This window comes from Elephantulus edwardii, unplaced genomic scaffold (genome assembly GCF_000299155.1).
Source record: "Elephantulus edwardii isolate Elephantulus edwardi_28Jun2011 unplaced genomic scaffold, EleEdw1.0 scaffold00024, whole genome shotgun sequence".
Lineage (NCBI taxonomy): Eukaryota > Metazoa > Chordata > Mammalia > Macroscelidea > Macroscelididae > Elephantulus > Elephantulus edwardii.
Genome location: NW_006399774.1, coordinates 16,772,245 through 16,792,045, shown reverse-complemented (window position 1 = coordinate 16,792,045; position 19,801 = coordinate 16,772,245).

Sequence of the window (19,801 nt, the reverse complement as noted above, 5' to 3'; positions counted from 1 at the left end):
AACAACAACAACAACAGTATAGGCATAGTTGTAACAACAACAACTAAATATATCCACAGACTAAATGTCAGTACTGACTTGATGGCATATAACAACACTAACAAAATCATGATCTTTTCTACAAGCTGATAACAAAGTTTAGAGGTGTTTGACAAGCTCCTAGAGTTCAACATGGGCACTTTGGTGAGACCTTAGGACACACTGATCCTTCTTATTAAAAAAAGAACTCCTTTATGCTGAGCAGGAATAAACTTTTGTCTGTACTGCATTTGCTGTGACTGAACACATATGATCCCCATTCACACCGTCTGACTTATTTAAGTGAAGATGATTCTTTGAAGGTTCATTCGTGCCATACCATGTACCAGGTCTCTGTTTCTCCTTGGGGGAATTAATGTTCCATCACAAGTATATCGCACATTTTGCTTTCCCATTCTTCCGCTGATGTCCACCTGCGTGTTGTCCATGCCTTAACCCTGATGTACACTTGGATTGTGTCCACGCTTTGAAGATGATGTTTGCTTGGGTAGTGTCCCCTCCCTGACCACAGTGTACACCTGGGTTGTTTCCATGTCTTGACCATGTTATCTGCCTGGGTTGTGCCCATACCTTGACCATGGTGTTGCCTGGGTTGTATCCACGCCTTGACCTTGGTTACTAATGCAGCCGTGAACAGTGGTGTGCAAGTGCCACTGTAGTATTTGCTCTAAGCTCTTTGGAATTCATACCTGTGTGTAGGATTGATGAGTCAGATGGGGTTGTAGGTTTTAACTTTTTAAAGTGCAGTTGAAAGTCACGTCCACACTGACGACTTCATTTCACATGTTCACACCATCTGTGCACACGTCTTCCAATGTCCCCATAACAAGAATTTTGGTTGTCTCTTGTCTCTCTGATATTAATTATCATCATGGGCGTGATCTGCATTTCTGTAGTAACTTATGATGTTGAGCATCTTCTGATAAGCTTATTGGTTATGTGCATACTTTCCTTAAAATATATTTATCATTGCATTGTTTGTGACTCTTCAACTGGTTATTTGTCTCTTTGTTGTTAAGTTGCAGGAATTCTTTCATTGTATAGGTGTAAAGTGTTTATTGAATAATGCTTGCCAGTATATCCTCTCACTCTGTGTGTTGTCTCTTCATTTTGTCAATAAGTCATTTGATGCAGAGGGTGTTTTTTCTTTTAACCATATTTTTTTTCTTTTGCTGCTCTTACTTTTAGTATCATATGTCTGTCAAAAACAAGGTTCTAGAACTTTAGAACTGTTCTAGAGTTTTTGAGCTCTCATTTTTATATTTGAGCCATTGAACCATTCTGAATTAGTTTTCAAATATGCTATGAGAAATGGGTCCAACGTAATTTTTCTGCATGTTGAGATTTCTTCTACCTGTGAAAGTTACTTCAGCATCTTTTTAAGAGACTCTTTTTCTCCACTGAATGAACTTGGCATCCTCGTAAAAGACTTGTCTTGTGGAATTAATCTATTGGGTTGACACAGGGTGGACAAGAAAGTAATTGTAACTACAGATGGTGGTAAATACATTAAACAAGGCAAGGAACCGGAATGACTCTCAGAAAAGTTTAGAGATGGTTGTCGGAAAAGATCAGACAGCAAGCGCAGTGATGAGAAGGTGCCCACCATCTGAAAAGGTGTGTGAGGAACATTCTAGACTGTGAAGACAGCTGTGGGAAGACTGAGACTAGAAGCAGCCCAGTGCATGTTGTTGTTGTCATTGAGTTGAGCACGACTCACAGCTACCCTATGAACAAAAGGCCTGAAGCCCAGCTATAACCACCGACATTTATCAAAGTTCCTAGAGTTTCCAGAGGCATGTGGTTTAGGAAGTGGATGCCACTCCTGCTAGGAAATGTCAGTTGTCATCAGGTTGAGTACCTCGCATGTTGACTCTCTGCATCTGAGGGTAGAACTGTGCTCACTCTTGCTTTCTGAGCTGCCATCCTTACGGGAACAGCCATGTCAGGCCCTTCTTCTGAGGCACCGGGCAGGGGGGTGGGGGGGGGGCGGTGGTGAGTTTGAACCTGCAGTCTTTGGGTTAACAGCCCAGAGCAAACTCCTCATGCTGTCCTGGGGCCTTTGGAAGAGTAGGGGCCTGATGTGGCTGGAGTGGATGGGCAGTGGGGAAGGAGGTGGCGTTGTGAGAACAGCAATTATCAGGAATCAGGTGGACACTGAGATCCAGCATGGTGGGTGAGGAGGGACTTCTAGGGGAGGGACTGCTGGGGCAGGGAAGAAATGCGATCTGGTAGACTCCAGAACAGTGGGGAAGGGTTCGGAATTCAGATCATATGATCGGGTCTGCATGCTGCTGGGTGAGTGATGACTGAAAATCTGAGTGGGTGGTCTTGTATGTTCTTGGTTTGCGATCCCCCCAAAGCTAAGATCTTTTGTATCCACTGAAAAGAAGAGCTGTTGTCTTCCTCTGTTCATGTTACCCTGTGCCTGAAGTTGTAGAGAATAAGCTCTGTTGTTGTTGTTGTTGTTGTGTTCTGTCAAGTCAGAATCGACCCAGAGCCGAGCCTCCAGACACTTTTCAGGGACAGTCAACCTCTTGAAAGATTGCCTCTCCTTCTTCTGTGGAGTACTCTAACTTTGTACATTTGTTTTGACAACACAACTCCTTACCACCACACTTCCAGAGTTCCCTGAATAATCTCTGTGTATTTGTAATTAAAACTCAAACCCATCCTCATTGTAGTTGGGTCAGAACCAGTCATCATTGGTCTTCTAGGAGGATTTTGGTAAATTTAAATCATATGGGAGGAAATGTCCCATCTTTCTTCATGGAGATGCTGGTAGATTTGACCAGAGAGACATGGCTTTGGGTTAGTTAGTGATGCAGTTCCCTGTGGGCTTGTGCCACCTTTATTCATGGTTGTGTGAATGGGATATGTCTTCATACCCCTGAGGGCATACGACTTGACATTGTTAGAAATCCTTAACATTGTTCTTTCAGATTGATTTTTAGAGATATATGAGTACTTACAGTGATTTAGTAGTCCCCAAATTTAAAAAGAAAAAAAAAAGGAATTGTTAATACTAAGACTTAAGTCATTCTTACAGAAACTGCTATATGAGAAGCATTTTCAGACTGTGTGGTCAAATAAGTAACAAAATTTTTTTCCCTAAGGACTAAAGAGCTTGAACTCCTCGCTACTGAGTCACAACTGATACGTAGCTGACACTCCCATGGGTTTCCGAGCTGTTCAGTCAACAGGAGACTGCTCATCTTTCCCCAAAGAGCAGTTGGTGGAGTTCAACTCCCAGAGATGTATCTTTTCTCTATTAGTTTTAAAGACAAAGGTAAATTTTATTTTTTATTTTATCTATTGAGTTTAATTTATTTAGGTGTGTTTTCGCATGAAATGTTGTTGGGGTTATGTGCTGTCAAGTCACCCGAGACTCTTACCAACCCTTTGTGCAACAGCTCTGAAGCCTGCCCTGCCCTGAGCCAGCTTCACTGACTCTGACACACTTACCCCAACCACCTCAGTTACTGTGTCACTCCATCTCATTCGGGGTCTTCCTCTCCTGCACTGTCCCCCCACCTTCCAAGCTTGTTGTCCTTCTCCAAGGACTCGTCCTTCCTGGCTACATGCCTAAAGTATGTGAGACATAGCTTCCAAATCCCTGCCTCCAAGGAGAAACTTGGCTTCACCCTCTCCAAGACAGACCTGTTTATTCTCTTGGAAGTCCATGGTATATCCAATACTCTTCTTCAGCACCACAACTCAAAGACATCAATTCTTCTTATGTCATCCTTAAAATCATTGTCCAGCTCTCTCATGCATAGCAAGTACCTGTCAAGACCATGGCCTGGATCAGGTGCACCATAGTCTCCAGTCTGACATCATTGTTCCTCAGTACTCTGGCAAGGTCCCTGACAGCAGATTTTTCCAGTGCAATTCATTTCATAAAATAGCTACTCCAAACCTCTCAATCAGTTGCTATGCATCAGAGAGCTGGACAATGACTAGGGAGGATAGAAGGAGAATTGATGCCTTTGAGCTGTGGTGCTGGAGAAGAGTATTGAATATACCGTGGACTGCTAATAGAACAAACAGGTTTGTCCTGGAAAGGGTTAAACAGGGCTGCTCCTTGGAGGCAAGGATTCCGAGGCTTCGTCTGACATACTTTGGACATGTTGTAAGGAGAAACAGGCCCTTGGAGAGGGACATCATGCTTGGGAGGGTGGAGGAATAGCGCAGGAGGGGAAGGCCCTCTATGAGGTGGATTGATTTAGTGACTGGGGTAATCGAGGTGGGTGTGTCAGAGACAGTGAGATTTGCACAGGACAGAGCAAGGTTTAGGGCTGTTATACATAGGGTTGCTATGAGTCGCAAGTGTCTCAATGGCACATAACAACAACAAACCTCTTAAACCTCTTATATTAATTAAATAAAATTCCTATATTAATTACACTTACATAACATTTAAGTTATGTATTTTTTACTAAGTTGAGTCAGAATTTTGGCCAATGATTTTATGACAGAATTATATTCCATAGATTGTCAGCTTAACCCTAATTTCAAGACTTCTAAGTGTGGGTTATGATGAAATTGTAGTGCTGATCAAAACTAGACTTAGAATTGAGTTGCTCAGTGAAAAGTTGACAGTTGAAAAGCAACTTTACTGACTCAAGATGAGGCAATCGCTTGCTATAAAGATTTGCAGGCTCAGAAACGCGGTGCACGGCCATTCTGGATAGCCATTGACTCACAGGTGGTGAATTCTAATGGTGGTCTGAAGTAGCACATAACACATAACTTTTTAATACCTGGGTAATTTGTAAGGAAGCTAACAGTAGAAATGCTAAGCATGATTTAAACTCTGTTTTCAGAGATCACATTAATGGAAGAGTTCATGTTTTGCTACATTAAGAACATACACAAATGTTGCTTGTGGCTGTAAAAAACATAAAATATGTTTCTGAGCTTTGCTTGTCAGCTGAAATGTTATGTTTAACTGGCATTTCTCAATTGTGTACTGCCTCGTTTCCTCTCACCTTGTCTTGGATAGAAGTTGTGATAGATGCTATCAACAGGAGCAGTACTGGAAAAGGAGCACAAGTTACCAGGGGGCAAAAAAGGAGACCAGCTTCATCCTAAAGCAGAGCATTCAGTCTGCTTCAGCAAGTGAAAGGGAAGAGCTAGAGACAAGGCTGAGTGTGCGTAACAAGTTGTGGAGTGTTTGCTGAGCATGCTGTTGACTTTATTTGGTTTAGAATACCTGAGTCTGAAAAGGATTACAATGTTGGTCAAGTTTGCTTAGCTTGGAAAGGATTATTGCCAACGTAATTTAAGGAGATATAAAAGCTGGCAAGGCTTTCCTGCAGAACTTCACATTTACCCAAGCACAGCACGCAGGCTTCCCTCTGGTGGGTGATGACCTCAGAGTTCACGTGGGCTTCCCTCTGATGGGTGATGATCTCAGAGGTCACACAGGCTTCCCTCTGGTGGGTGATGACCTCAGAGTTCACGCGGACTTCCCTCTGGTGAGTGATGACCTCAGAGTTCACGCGGGCTTCCCTCTGGTGGGTGAAGACCTCAGAGGTCACACGGGCTTCCCTCTGGTGGGTGATGACCTCAGAGTTCACGTGGGCTTCCCTCTGATGGGTGATGACCTCAGAGTTCACGCGGGCTTCCCTCTGATGGGTGATGATCTCAGAGTTCACGCGGGCTTCCCTCTGATGGGTGATGATCTCAGAGTTCACGTGGGCTTCCCTCTGATGGGTGATGACCTCAGAGTTCACGCGGACTTCCCTCTGATGGGTGATGACCTCAGAGTTCACGCGGGCTTCCCTCTGATGGGTGATGATCTCAGAGTTCACGTGGGCTTCCCTCTCGTGGGTGATGACCTCAGAGTTCAGGGCTCCAGGAGGCTGTGCTCGCCTTCATCATCAGGCCTACCCAGGGGAGTCTGCATAGCTTTGCAGGACTGTAACCCCTTAGCGTGGCATTTTCTTCATCATGTTCTCAATTATTCACAGAAAAACACAAGATAAATAAAAACAGCATGCTTATGGAAAAATAACAGACAAAACCCTTAGGCTCTATACACGTTAATTCTTGCCTTGTGTCTGCCCCTCACACTGAAGCACTCACTCATTGCCATGGGGAAGGCACGGCATCCTAGCTGCCTTTTCAAGGGTTTCTCCCGCTATTGCTTTCATTGGAGATCCTGTCAGTCTCTTCTTTCTGGTCCACCTTTCTGCCCTGGAGCAGCGGATGGATGTGAATCACCAGAGAGAGTGAAGCCTTTGGTTTAGCAGTGCAGTCCCTCCAAGCACACCGCCAGAGCCTGATAACCAGATCCTGGCCCTCACTGGTCCAAGATCCCATCACAATAAAGAGAACACATCTGCTTTGACAAACCTTTTCATTTTTTAATTTTTTACTTCTGATGATTTGGACAAGAAGTGAAAATGTCAAGTCGTCTTTTATACCTGAAGCTGTCTCTGCATTTTTTTCTCAGAGGGTCCCTGGAAAATGACAAAAGAATTTTCTTTCATCTTGTAAGTCCCGGGATGCGAAGATAATTAGGTTTGGGTGGTGGACTTCACACTTGTTAATTACCTCAACCTGTTAGAAGAGCTGTCTGGGAAAAGTTGTCAAGTTCAAATAGATGCTTCATCTTCACTTTGTGCAGTTGGTCTCCATAAGATGCCGTTGGTTCAGGCAAATATTTCATAGTTGGTTTGAACACATTTGCAAGGCCCTTGGAAGTTTGTCAGGCCCTTCCTGTCCGTGATAATGCTTTTACCCCCCGAGGAAATGTCTATGAAACAGCTAGCTGCTTTACTCTGAGAGTTCTCCCTCGCCCACTTGATATTGTTGATGACAGTCTAAGTGGACCCACCCAGTCAGTTGCCTTAGCAGACAGACCTCTTGCTCCTGCTGAGGCCTGCCTGCTGGCTCTGCTGTGAGTGTAAGCGCCCTGTGCTCCTTCCACCAAGAGACACCACCAGGACCTTGTGCAGAGGACTGGCCCAGACACTCTAGTAGCCCCAGGTCAGCCTTTCAAGGGGTTGTTGCTCAGGCAGCTTCCAGACTGTACCCCGGGAAGGAGGTCAGGATTTGGGGGACTTCATGGGAGCAGCCTTCTGTGGATAAGAATGAAACACAGAGGACTAAGTTATCTGAAAAGAGACATTAAATTGTGGTTATTTTTCTGGGTGGGAGCCTCCAGAGGAAATCGTTAGTGTTCTTGGCTCCTAACCAGGAGGAGAGAAGTTCAGGCTCCCCCACCCCCACCCCAAAGGTGCTGGGGAGAAACGCCTGGTCATAAACGTCCAAACTCAGCCAGAGAAAGCTGTGGGTGCAAGTCTGCTGCCACGCTCGCCGGCCACCTTGAGCTGGTGGCCACTTTGTGTTTGCTTGGGCGGTGTAGCTGGGGTCTGAATATGATTTATGGTTGGACGAGGAGGCTGCCCCTCCTTTTTCCCTGAGTTCACCTCTAAGTTGCAACCCCGTGGACCCCGCATTGTCTCACTGCAATAAACTCTCAAAGCTTTTATATGTTCACTAATTAACGAGGAAAAGGGCAAGTGATAAAATGAGTTCAAACCCGAGTTTGAAGCACTGAGTGTGCTTCTGAGATCTGAAGAATGGGTTCAGGTTGTAGGGTTAGAAACAACAGGCCTCGACGCCCAGTCAGGCTGCCTCCACCTCTACAAGGCAGTGATCAGCAAGTGAATTAGGGTACTACAGATGTAAGCAATAGCCAAAAAGGAGACAGCTAAACAAAATCCCAGGGCTGAAGAAAAGAAAACCTCACATCCCTTCCCACTGTGTAAGTTTGAGTTTTGTCTGCTGTCTTCTCTGATGATCACTAAGCAATTTTCAAAGGTTTTCCTTTCAACAAAAACACCCAGCATCCTTAGGGTTGGCCCAGTACCAGTGGGGATTTGACACAGAGAAGCCAGCTCAGACCTCCTCACTCAGACCTCCTCTCTTGGACCTCTGCACTGGGACCTCCCCACTCAGACCTCCTCTCTTGGACCACCCCTCTTGGACCTCTGCTCTTGGACCTCCCTGCTTGGACCTCCCCACCCTGTCTGTCCCACACAGGCGCAGCCTCACCCTCCCTGGGTGTGTAACTGTGAAAGGTCCCATATTGACTCACATCTAGACTTCTCATAGGGATCTCAGCCAGATTTTTACAGTAATCCACTATTTCCTCATGCATCTGAATCCTAAGAACCAAAGCCCACAACATATTTCACCTTCAGTAGCTGTAAATTTGGATGTATCCCTCCCTTTTTGGTGACCTCTAAACTAAGATGTCTTACCTGTCAGAAGACCTGTCAGAGACCATACTTCCTGTTAGTTCTCTCTAAGCCAAGCCCCAAACTAGCATTCTTGGGAGGACTTCATCGGCATCAATTCTACATATCCACAGTCCTGAGTCCAGTGTTCTGGTAATGCTCTATAATAGACATTTTATACCTGATTAAAAAAGAAGTATTTTCAAATGTGACCCAGACAGGAGGAATGATGGTTCCGCTTACTGAGGTGGAAAAGTCTAAAGATGGGGGTCGTGAAAGAAAGTCAAAGATTCTGGTTGAAGTTTGTTAATTCCTAACAGACCTTTGTGAATAATGCTAGGAGCATGGTAATTACAGGGGAGGAATGGCAGATTAATCCAACGTGGAGTCCAATGACACAAACGTAGATAGAGACACCTAGGGAAAGCGTCTGTCCGGGTCGTGGGTACTAACAGGTTGTGGAATACCAGACAGAAGGACCAGTGCTTCATTCAGCCCAGCACAGCCCACAGGAAGTGTTTAAGTAAAGGAGAGACTTGACCTTTGTTTCAGGAACATCCAGCCATCCTCAATGTGAAGACGCTGAGGATGGAGACATGGAAGGGGGATGGCGTCAGGCCTGGGGGAGGGGAGATGGGATGAGAGGAGGGATGGACAAGTTCTAGGCCCTGCCTCACAAAGGAGATTGCTGCAGGCCTGGGAGGTGGGGTGTGGTGGCAGAAGATAAGAAGAAGGATGGATAATGGCAGGCCTGGGGAGGGAGGATGAGAAGAGAGGAGGACTGGATGAGTTCTAGGTCCTGCCTCACAAAGTGGCTGTGTCATCAGGAGATTGCTGCAGGCCTGGGAGGTGGGGTGTGGTGGCAGAAGATAAGAAGAAGGCAGGCCTGGGAGGAGGGAGGATGAGGTGAGAGGAGGACTGGACGAGTTCTAGGTCCTGCCCCATTATGTGGCTGTGTCATCAGACTGTCAGAGCCAGAATCACAGCCATCTGTCTGTCGATTTTATTCTGACGTGGTTTGGATCAGCTGGGTAATGATGGTATGCAGTGTATCCCTTTCCTGTTTCCTTGATGAAAAGAATTTTGCTCCACTGGGCTTTAAATAATCATTTCTTTTTGCCCAGCGGTTATATATGCTTGCTCTGCTCAAGTTCATTATGCAGGGGCTCCTTTGGAAGATGCTAAGCATCCATTCTATTTCATAGAGAGTTTGGGAGGAGTAACAAGTGTCTCCAGGGTCAGTGTCCGCACTCTGGTGGAATGCTCACCTTCACCCATGCAGGAGATCAGCGTTCAGTCCCCAGCCAGTCCTCCAATCGCACAGCTGCTCCCATTTGTCAGAGAAGATTTGTGTGTTATAATAAATAGAGAGAGCTGCTTTGGCTGTGTGGACAGAAAGTTATGCTACCAAGCCCAAGTTGGGCGATTTTAATATGTGGAACTCAGTCTGGTTTAAATTGTTTTTTGTTTTTTTTCAAACATTCTTCTAGGTGGTAAAGCACTGGTCTGTGCATTGCCGTACAGAGGTTGCTGTGAAGCTGAACACTGTGACATTGATGTGTCAAATGTGATATGGTCACCCATGGTGGACAGTGTTTGGTGGAGCTTCCCGATTAAAACAAGCTTGGAAGCAGCAGTGGCATCCACTTCCAAAATGGCTTGCCTCCGGAAACTCTATGAACAGTGCTCAGGTCTTTCATTCTTAGGGTCGCAATGAGTCGTCTACAACTGAACGAGACTTAACAACAACAACAACAACAACAACCTGGTGCTGAACAGGGAGCTCTGGGTGCCTGCTGATGAGAAGCTGTGCTGCCAGTGAAAGGCATAGGTTCGAATCCACCAGCTGCTCCTCAGGAGACAGTCTCCTCCTGTGTGATTTCCTGCCTCTGTTCACCTGCTGGACGGTCAGCTCTGGGTCGGTTCTGACTCAGCAGCTCACAGCAAGAACAGTGTGATGCTGAGCGAGTTCCTGAGGAGCTCCTGGTGGAATGGACCAGGACAGACCATTTCCCCACTGCACCCGGTGCCCCCAGGAATCTCAGCAGGCTCTACGGCAGTACCACACAGTTTGGGGAAACATGATTATCGCACTTTGATAGAAATGAAGGAAATGGAATGATATGACACTCCTCAGAAGATATCTGTCCAGTAGAACACATTATAAGTCAAGTGAGAACGTCCTGTTTCGTTGATTAGTAGTTTTTCTTCTAACATGGTCATGAATGAAACTATGAAAGACTCTCTTTAAAAAAAATAATAAAACAATAAAATACCAAAAAGCAACAAAACAAATAAAACCAGGAAAACCAACCCCCATAATACCTCTTGTGCAAGACTTGCTGTCGAGGGCCTCAGGCAGTGACCTCTTCAAGGGCTTCAGTTTCATTAGCCTCTGGATTGAAGGGCCAGCATGGTCATACTTTTTTCAGGAAAAGAAAAAAAGTTTGCATTTATTCAATTATTCAGCCCTGATTAAAAGTGAATGCATGGGAAGTCAATATTGATGAAGTAAATTTAAGAATAAGTGATCTAAATTAGTGGCTTTGAGGAAGTTTGGAGTAAAATAATGAATAACAAGCTTCTCATTAACCTAACAAAATGACCCAAATTTACAAGGATTTGCTAGAATTTGTGTTCTCATTAAGGTTTGCTTTCATTCTTTAACTCATTTATGAGCGACAATTTCCTAGAGGAAAAGAGAATACAGAAGTCACATATGAGGTCACAGCTTCATTTTTTCCCAGTTTCAGGGAACAAGTCCAGTGTGGGTCCTTCTTGGTGGCTCTGGGTTCCCTTCATAACTGCTCACTGGTTTAGTCTCCTTGGTACCACAGAGGAGACTGACTCGGAATCCTACCTCCACCTCCACGTGTGTTCTTCCTTGTACTGTAACTGCCTCTAACTCTGCCACAAGGTGGCTCTGTCCTTGGGTAATTACATCACATCACTGGGAGGAGGAAAGCTGCTTAACTCTGAAAAGGATGGTCTAGCCAGATTGGCACACAGTTTTGGAGGACACAGTTCAATCCGTACGCAAGCAGTCCTGCTGCCACTGGGGACATCAACTCTGAGCACCTTGGACTCGGTCTGATATTCAGTGAGGGAACTAAGGCGACCTTTTAGTCTCGGGTCCAAAGAATTCAGTGTATTTCTGAGGGACGTAGACAACAGCCATCTGTCCCATCAAATGCTGAGTCCTGGGACTGGTGCTGATATTGGCCACTCCTCTGTAGTCAGGCCATGGGGGCGATGCTTAGACTGGGGGCTGTTTTCAAAGAACTTTAATTACTTGCCTCTATTAGCAATTTGGGTAGCCTGACAAATCAACGTAATTGATATGAGCTTTTCTGGGGCTCTGTGCAGTATTAGTGAGAAGAAAACCTGTTAGCTTGGCAGGGCAGCACATCACTTAGGGGAGGATTTACAAGTGGTGGTTTAAAGGGCCGGAAGGGTACAGGGAATCTTCTGATGTGTGCCACCAGAAACGATGAACTTTGATAAACGTCGATAGTTGTAGAGGGGCTTCCGGCATTTGTTCGTAGGGTCCTATGAGTCGTGCTCGACTTGAGGGCAATCATCATCATTAACTACAGCATTCCAGGGTTTAGTTTTGTTTTGTTTTTAGGTGTTTTGTTTTTGTTTTTTTAGTGTTGAACTGTCACTGTTGCTGAGTTAGAACTGACTCAGCTGAGCCTCCAGCGGGTTTTCAGAGGTTGTAACTAACACGAGAGGAGATTGTCCACCTCTCTCCGTGGAGTGGCTGGTGGATTCACACTTCCTCCTTTGGGTTAACATCCCAGCACCGTAAGGACTCTACGACACTGTTGCTAACTGGAAACGGGAAAGATGCTGAACTGAAAGGATTGAAGCCGTGACCAGCACAGCGGTTTAACACCACAGCTTGTGAGGAAGGCACAGGACCTGGCAACGCTTCCTTCTCTTGCAGACAGGGCCACTATGTGGCAGAGTCGACAGGCAGCATCGAACTGTATCATCAAGTGTAGGATCGCTAGCAGTGCAGGGCTGCCAGCCCCCGACAGGTTGACAGGTTGAATGCAGCAGCTGCTTCTCAGGACAAAGCTGGGAATCTCCCTCTGTAATGATCTACAGCTTCAGAACTATGTGGAGGGAGCCTGTGAGGGAGATTGCTTTCATTTTTGTTTCTTTTTTTTAAAAAGAATTAAATTTATTTTAATGAAAGTTTACAGAGACTTTGGATTTCCACTCATTCACGGTTGCACTTTTTTTCCTGCCACCCCCCCCCACAATTTGCTTTTCTTTTTGAAAAGTAAAAGAAAAAATTCTTTCATTGTAATACAATCCCTCACCCCAAGTCCACTCCACTGTGTTACCTTCGTTCTGGACTCGTCATAACAGTAATACCTAATCATATATTCCTCCTAAACAGTTCTCTCCCTCGTCTGTTTCAATGCAGTATACATTATTTATCCCCTCTTTCTCAGTCTCCCCCTAACCCTTATGTCAGTCCTCTTTTATAACAGTGACACTATGCAGTATTTGTCTTTTTGTGACTGAGATATTTCACTCAGCATAACGTCCCCCAGAGTCACCCATTTTTGTGTAATATGTCATGAGTTGTTTTTCATTTTTGTTTTTAGTTACTCAATGAGGCGTACTTTTTGCTCTGATGCTGGACAGATTTCACTGGTGCTTCCAGACAAAGACAGACTGGGAAGAACAGCCTGTCAGTGTGCTGCTGTGCATCTGTCAGTGCCAAGCCCCTGGTCACTTGGTCAGCCCCACACCTGGCACTGGGATGGACAGGGACAGGCTTTGTGTCCTTCTGTTGTTCATGGGATCATCACAGTCAGACACAGACTAGATGACAACTAATAAGTGCAGTAACAAAAGCAACAGGAGCCATTAGAAGTATTAATAAAGCAAGGTGTGCACAGAAAAGAAACGTGTTTGCTTAGAACGGCCTGGATTTTTTATCACTACCAATAACTTTAGCATCTTCTTGTCGTCTCTTGTGTGGTTGACTACGAAGGTCAAGGTCAGATACAGCCCTGAAGAAAACAACAGTATGACTGAGTAGTTTACTCACTGGGATCCATGATGAGGCTGGAACTGCACACAGGATTCCTGGGAAGGATCTGAGCAAGTATCACGGCAGACTCGGACTATTCAAATTTTCATTTTAACATCTTACCATTCTCTCTGTCATGCCATCCTTGTGCTTTCAAAGAAGAATACTTCCAGATTACAACACTGAGACTTAACTCTAATATTGTTTAAAGCAGATGTCCCGAATTAGATGTGGCTTATATAAAAGGGACCCGTGTTTTTAAAAGAGCCAATTGCTTTCCAGATCAGAAACTGTTATTGCCACATTTCAATGCTAGCCTGGCACATTTTGTGCCCCAGGCTGCCAGGCTTTAATGGAGAATTTTAAGATGTTGATGAAAATATAAAACTTTTGCAGGATCTTGATCTGCTACAACTCTTTTTGCATTATTGACCTTGGCTGGAACCTTCACGAGCACATGCTTGTTGGGTCTTCAGACCTCGCATTTGGAGTTCGTAATGCACAGGGACGCTATCTGTCCATGAAGAAAACCACAACGTACCGAGAAAGGAGCACATCTCCGGAGACCACGCAGCCCGGCTGATAATCGGCAGCAGCTGCAAACCTGCCGTGATCTGCGGGTAATTAGTGACAGGACGCGGAGCCATCTGGCCGGGCATCCTGCAGCCTCGAAGTCCCACACGCACAGAAGAGCCAGCAAAGAGGCGTCTCCTTAATTAACCCAGTGGTAAAACCTTGATTTTTATGCATTGCACTCTCTATTCCGTGAGATATAGTCCATAATAGGGGAACTCTTGGGGGTAATTTTAGAGCATGGTTTAATCTGTAAATGGGAGACACAGCAGACCCACTTGCTTGTGCACGGTTTAGGGCAGTAGGAAGCCCCACGTTACCAAAGTCTTCTTTCTCTGCTGACTGTACACAATTAGTCCTGTAAGGAGCCCTTGAGAGGTGCAAATAGTTAGCCCATTTGTTCAGGTCATCTGAAGTTTAGAAGTTCAAGTCCCCTGATCTGTGCTTCTGAAGAAGCAAGGGCCTGGCCATCCACTTCTTAGAACCAGTGATTGAAACCCTGCGGCCACGACTCTCCTGGAGCACATGTGGCCGTTGGCTCAGCACGGCCTGTGACGGAAACCAGTGCTTTAAAAAGTTAACTCAGATCAATACAGAAGTGATTAGGGAGCTCTGGCGACACCACCGAGTGCGTGGGAGGAGGAGATACTGCCGGGATGAGGATTCACAGGGCAGCTGGGAGTGGTAAGAAGCTGCCCTGCAATCCCAAAGGCACACAGTTCAAATCCACTAGCTGCTCCAAGGGAGGAAGATGGAGTCTCCTACCATATGATTGACTGCCTCTGAAAACGCCCCGGAGGGTCAGCTATAGTTTGGTTTCGACTGAACGGTATACAACAATGCAATTGGTTTTAAATCAGCCACTTGATACTAAATGATCCCAACTTCATAGAAGTGACTCCCACAATTGTGAAATTGAGACCTTAATTTAGTACAAATGTTGTATAGAAATGCTTTCAGTGAGTTAAGATCATAAAGGATCAGTGTGAATAATATCAATTTGAACCATATTCCTCTTTCTTTTGCAAGACCAAATGCCTTTAATCCCTAAAGCATCTGTTGGACCTTATTTTTAAGAATATGTTTATTGTTGATAGATCAAGTCAGATCCAACCCATAGCTGACCCTCCAGCAGTTTCTCAGAGGCAGTAAATTGTACAGGAGGGGACTGCCCATCTTTCTTCTTTAGGGCAGCTGGTGGACTTGAACCGCTTATCTTTGCACTGGCAGTACAGATCCTTACACCTTGGATAGGCTATTTCTTGGAGAGGCACATCATGCTTGGAAAGGTGGAAGGTCAGCAAAAGAGAGGAGGAGCCTCAAGGAGACAGACGGACACAGTGACTGCAGCAGTGGGCTCCAGGGTGTCAGAGAGGATGAGGATGGCACAGGTAGGGCAGAATTCAGGTCTGTTGTTCCCAGGGTTGCTATTGGCCACATTAGACCCAGGGCCACCTAACAAGACATCAGAGTTGCCAGGACGATGCAGAGCCTCCGTAAGGCCCCAGTGACCAGTCTAGAGAGCTGAACTGCTAACCTGAAGGAAGCCCCTCCCTGGCGGTTCGGAGGCTGGTGGATCCTGAGGGAGAAAGGTGACAGTCTCCTCCTCTTGGATTCACAGCCTCAGAAACCCACTGAGAGCCAGGGATGAGCGGTTCCCACTCGTCAGCCCCATCCTGAGAGAGTCAGTCTTCACAGAGGAGCCAGAGACACCCCTTGGCTGAAACGCCCAGCGGGGAACCAGAAGACGGTGGCTTAGAACCCTCTAGACTCGCCGCTCCATGGGGAACGCTGTGCTTGGCTGCTCCTCTGAAGGTTACATGGTGCTGACTTTGCTCTGTTGTTGCTTGTTTTCAGAATCCTTGGAGAAGCAGACCACCCAGGCTTTTTTTCTCCTGAGAATAAGCTGGTGGGTCTGAACGGCTGACCTTTCGACTGGTTGTTCTCAGCACCGTCAGGGCTACTCCCTTAGAAAATGGTTACTGTAATCTGAGTAATCTGAATGCTTCTTGCTTGTGCTATCTGCCAGGCAAAGCGTGCTGATTCACAGAAATAAAAGTGGCTGCCCTGTTCCCAGGCCTGGGAGAAGAGGTGATTTGCCCCTGCTTGGTGGGGGTGGACGTCCACTCTGGAGCGCCTCACCTTTAGGGAGCATGTCTCACCCGCTCTCCTTTACAGTGATGGAGTTGGGTGCCGTCACTCACGTCAGTCGCTGGCTCACAGCGCCTGAGGGAAGGGCCGAGGAGGACTGTCCTTGAGGGTCTTGTAGGTTGTGGTCTTTGTGGGATCAGATTGCCTGCAGAGCGACTCAGTGGATTTGAACTACCAACCTTCTGATTACCACTGGAACCCTTAATAATTGTGCCACTAGGGTCCCTTTCCCGCCTGCAATGCGGGGATGGCAGCACCCACCCAGAAGCAACCTTTGGTCGAGGACGACAGTGCGCTGGCAGGTGGGCAACATATCCTGTGGCGTCCAGGGGCACTGTCCTTCCCCTCACACGTTGGCCAGACTGTGCTCCACACTGGAGATGCCCACCAGTGTGCACTTCCCAGGGCCTTGTCCTGCCTCGTGGATGAGCCATTGTCCTCATCTTTCCGCTGATTTCCACAACTGGATTTTTAATGGAAGACTTTCCAGAAATAAGTCACCAGATATTTAATTAACATTCCAAAATTTTTATATTTACGGAAGACTGCAGGCTGAGAAGTGGCTAAAACCTACCGATTTTCGCATAAGAAGAGTAGAAACAGAACCTTGTGTTCACCTCCTTTTCTCCATTTACCTTAGACTCTGGCCCCAGGTCAGATTCTGGACATCACCTCCCTCGGTCAGAACACCACACTGAAAAGACGTGTTTGGAAATAAAAATGGTGATGAGTCCGAATGTGTCCACTTCTGTGCCTGACTTCCAGCCTTCCTTTAGACATTACCTGCCACCTGGTCCCTGTCAGTGTGTCCCCGTGCATCTCCGTCATGGTGCAGTGAAGGCTCCTGCCTGTGTTGTTTACATCAAATGCTGTAGTGATGAGGGCTCATCCTGCTGTGTGTGCGTAAGCATTGTCTACGCCATGCTGTATTAATGAGGGCTGTATCCCATTGTATACATTCGCATTGTCTATGTCATACTGTAGTGATGAGGGCTGTATCCCATTGTATACATCAGCATTGTCTACATCATGCTGTGTTAATGAGGACTGCATCCTGTTGTCTACACCAGCATTGTCTGCGTCATGCTGTAGTGATGAGGGCTGCATTCTCTCGTATATATCCTCATTGTCTACATCATGCTGTCGTACTGAGGGCTGCATCCTGTCATATCTTCTAGTACATTCTAGGACATGTTGTTGTAAAGAAGTTCTAGCCCATTCTGTTTATTGGTGCCATCTAACCATACATACATTAGGGAGGGTTCTAGCACTTCTATCCATCACTACCACCTAGGTCTTGCTGCAGTAGTAAAGGTTCTAGTCCTTTCTGTTCACTGGTCCCACCAGCAATGTAACAATACTGAAGGTTCTAGTATTTTCTGTTCATTGGTGCTGTCTCAGGTCGTGGTGCAGTAATGAAGGTTCTGGGACCTTCAGTACCATCTCAGTCTCTCTGTGGAAGTGAAGGTTCTGCCCTTCTCTGTTCTCGGGCGCCTGTTAAGTCTTGCTGCGGAAGTGAAGGTTCTCGCCTGTTCTGTTCATTGGCATTGTCTAGGTCTTGCTCCAGCTGTGAAGCTGTTTGTAGGCACCAGCACTCTGTAGTTTGTGCTTTGGTAACAAAGGGCTCAAAGCCTTCAGTGTGTTGCTCAGTTCACCTGCTCCTCATTGTGTGGCAGGACCACCACTCATGCTGTCCTCACTCGCAGTCAGAGGCTGACTGGCCTGTGTGGACGTGGGGCCGAGCAGCCTGTGGCAGAGGTATGAGAAGTCATGACTACCTCCTCACCTCTCATGTCACTGACCGAAGTAGGCCAAGTGTCCAGTTTTGACATGTTTGAAGCAGGGCACCTATGCCTCCGGCAGGACGGGCAGAATCAGCAGTGAGAACAAGGGGTGATCTCCTTCATGCTTGGTTAACTGTGCCTCCTGTCCCAGCCCAGGGCACGCTCTCGCCAGTTACACTGATGTCCTGCCTACTCAGCTCCTTGAGGTGGCTTCGCTGCTGGTCGGTGCCCAGGATTGTCCTTCACTCGCACTGCCTGGTTTCCTCCTCTGACTTTGAACCCCAGGAGCCTTCTGACGTATATGTGTAGCAACATCCCTTCCCCATCTCCACGGTTAACCTGCCTGAACACTCCAACTCTCTGTGTTTTCTGCAGCCTTAAACACCCCACAGGAGGACACTTCACAGAGACTTTTTGATTTCAACTCCTACCAGGAACCATACCTTCTGCTTCCCCGGAACAGCCAGCCAGCCTTGCCTACGTACGGGTGTTAACTGAGAAGTTGACAAAATAACATCTAATGTCTGTTTTCAATAACAGTTATGAAAAAATATTATTTATACCAGTACATTTAAGGCATGAAACCACATATCCTTGTATTTTGTATTATTGCACAAGATAGATTTCAGTTTCTTTGACGGCAGGATCTTTGTGGTTTCTGGGATCTATGAAGGGAAGTCACCATTCTTTTCTGCATCTACCCACAGCCTCCTTGGATGTGACTGATTCACTGCATTCATCTGAAATTCCTATTCTAGGTCCCTGGGAGTTCCATTGCCCAGACTGTAAATCACTCTTTTAAAATGAAAATAACTAAGTGATTACTAGATTTGGAAAAACAAAGCCCATTCCTTTTGATTGCCGTAACTTTCTGGACATCAGCCTTGAGGTGAAAGACAAATGAGCATATTCATATGACAGAGCTAAGCAGGAGCCTGTGAAGGTGACAGGCACTGTGCTCCGATGGTCGCCAGCCCCCAAGGACATGCTTCCTGGGAAAGAATTGATTTCTACATCATTAAAAATGGCTTCACTTTATCTTAATGTTCTTGACTTCCTTGCAGCCTGCATTGCTTTTATAAATTTGGAAATATAAAAAGGATACATTATCTGATGTCGGAAAGTTTAAATGAACTTCACATTCGGGAGTGTTTTGTGCGTTGATGTTTGCAGACGCCATATTTGCTCACCTCCTGTCTTAGATCTCCAGCGCGGCGGTGACAGAGATACAGGAGTGGATGGCTGTAACAGAAAAGCAATTTCCTTGGCGTTTAAGAGGCCGGAAGCCCCAATTCTGGTGCTGGCTCTCGGGCAGGCCCTTCTGTCAGTTCTGGAGGAAAGTCTTTGTCTCGTCCAGCATCTCTAGGCCCTGTGCTCATTTCCAGTTCCCCATGTGACCTTTCCCCGTGTCAGGGTACTTTGTGCTTCACAGACCTGCATCTAAAAGGACATGATTCCCTCCTGGTGATCCTTTTAGGTGGCATTAATTTCCCCACGCCCCCTTCCTGCATTCCTCTCTCTCCTTTATCTACAGGAATAAGACAGGCCACACCCACAGGAAGCCCCTTAAGTCTCTGAGGGCCGTGATAAAGGGTTGTTATGGTCCACGCTCAGTCCTTTCACACCTACCTGGTTTCTATGTTATGTCATTACATACATGCATTTTCAGAGGATACAACTCAACTCAAGATACCAGCATCTCTGGGGATTTCAAAAGCGCTTTGCAAAATGTGTCTGTCTCTCTCTGTCACTCTGTCTCTCTCTCTCTCTCTCTCTCTCTCTCACACACACACACACACACACACACACGTGCAGTCGAGTTCCCAAGGGGTCCAAATGGTCAAGCTCAAGTCCTGGAAAGCTGGAGATGCAGACCACCTGGACATGCTCAGGAGTCAGACCTGACAATCTCCTTCTGAAAGACCTGGACGTATGTCCTGCTCTGCACA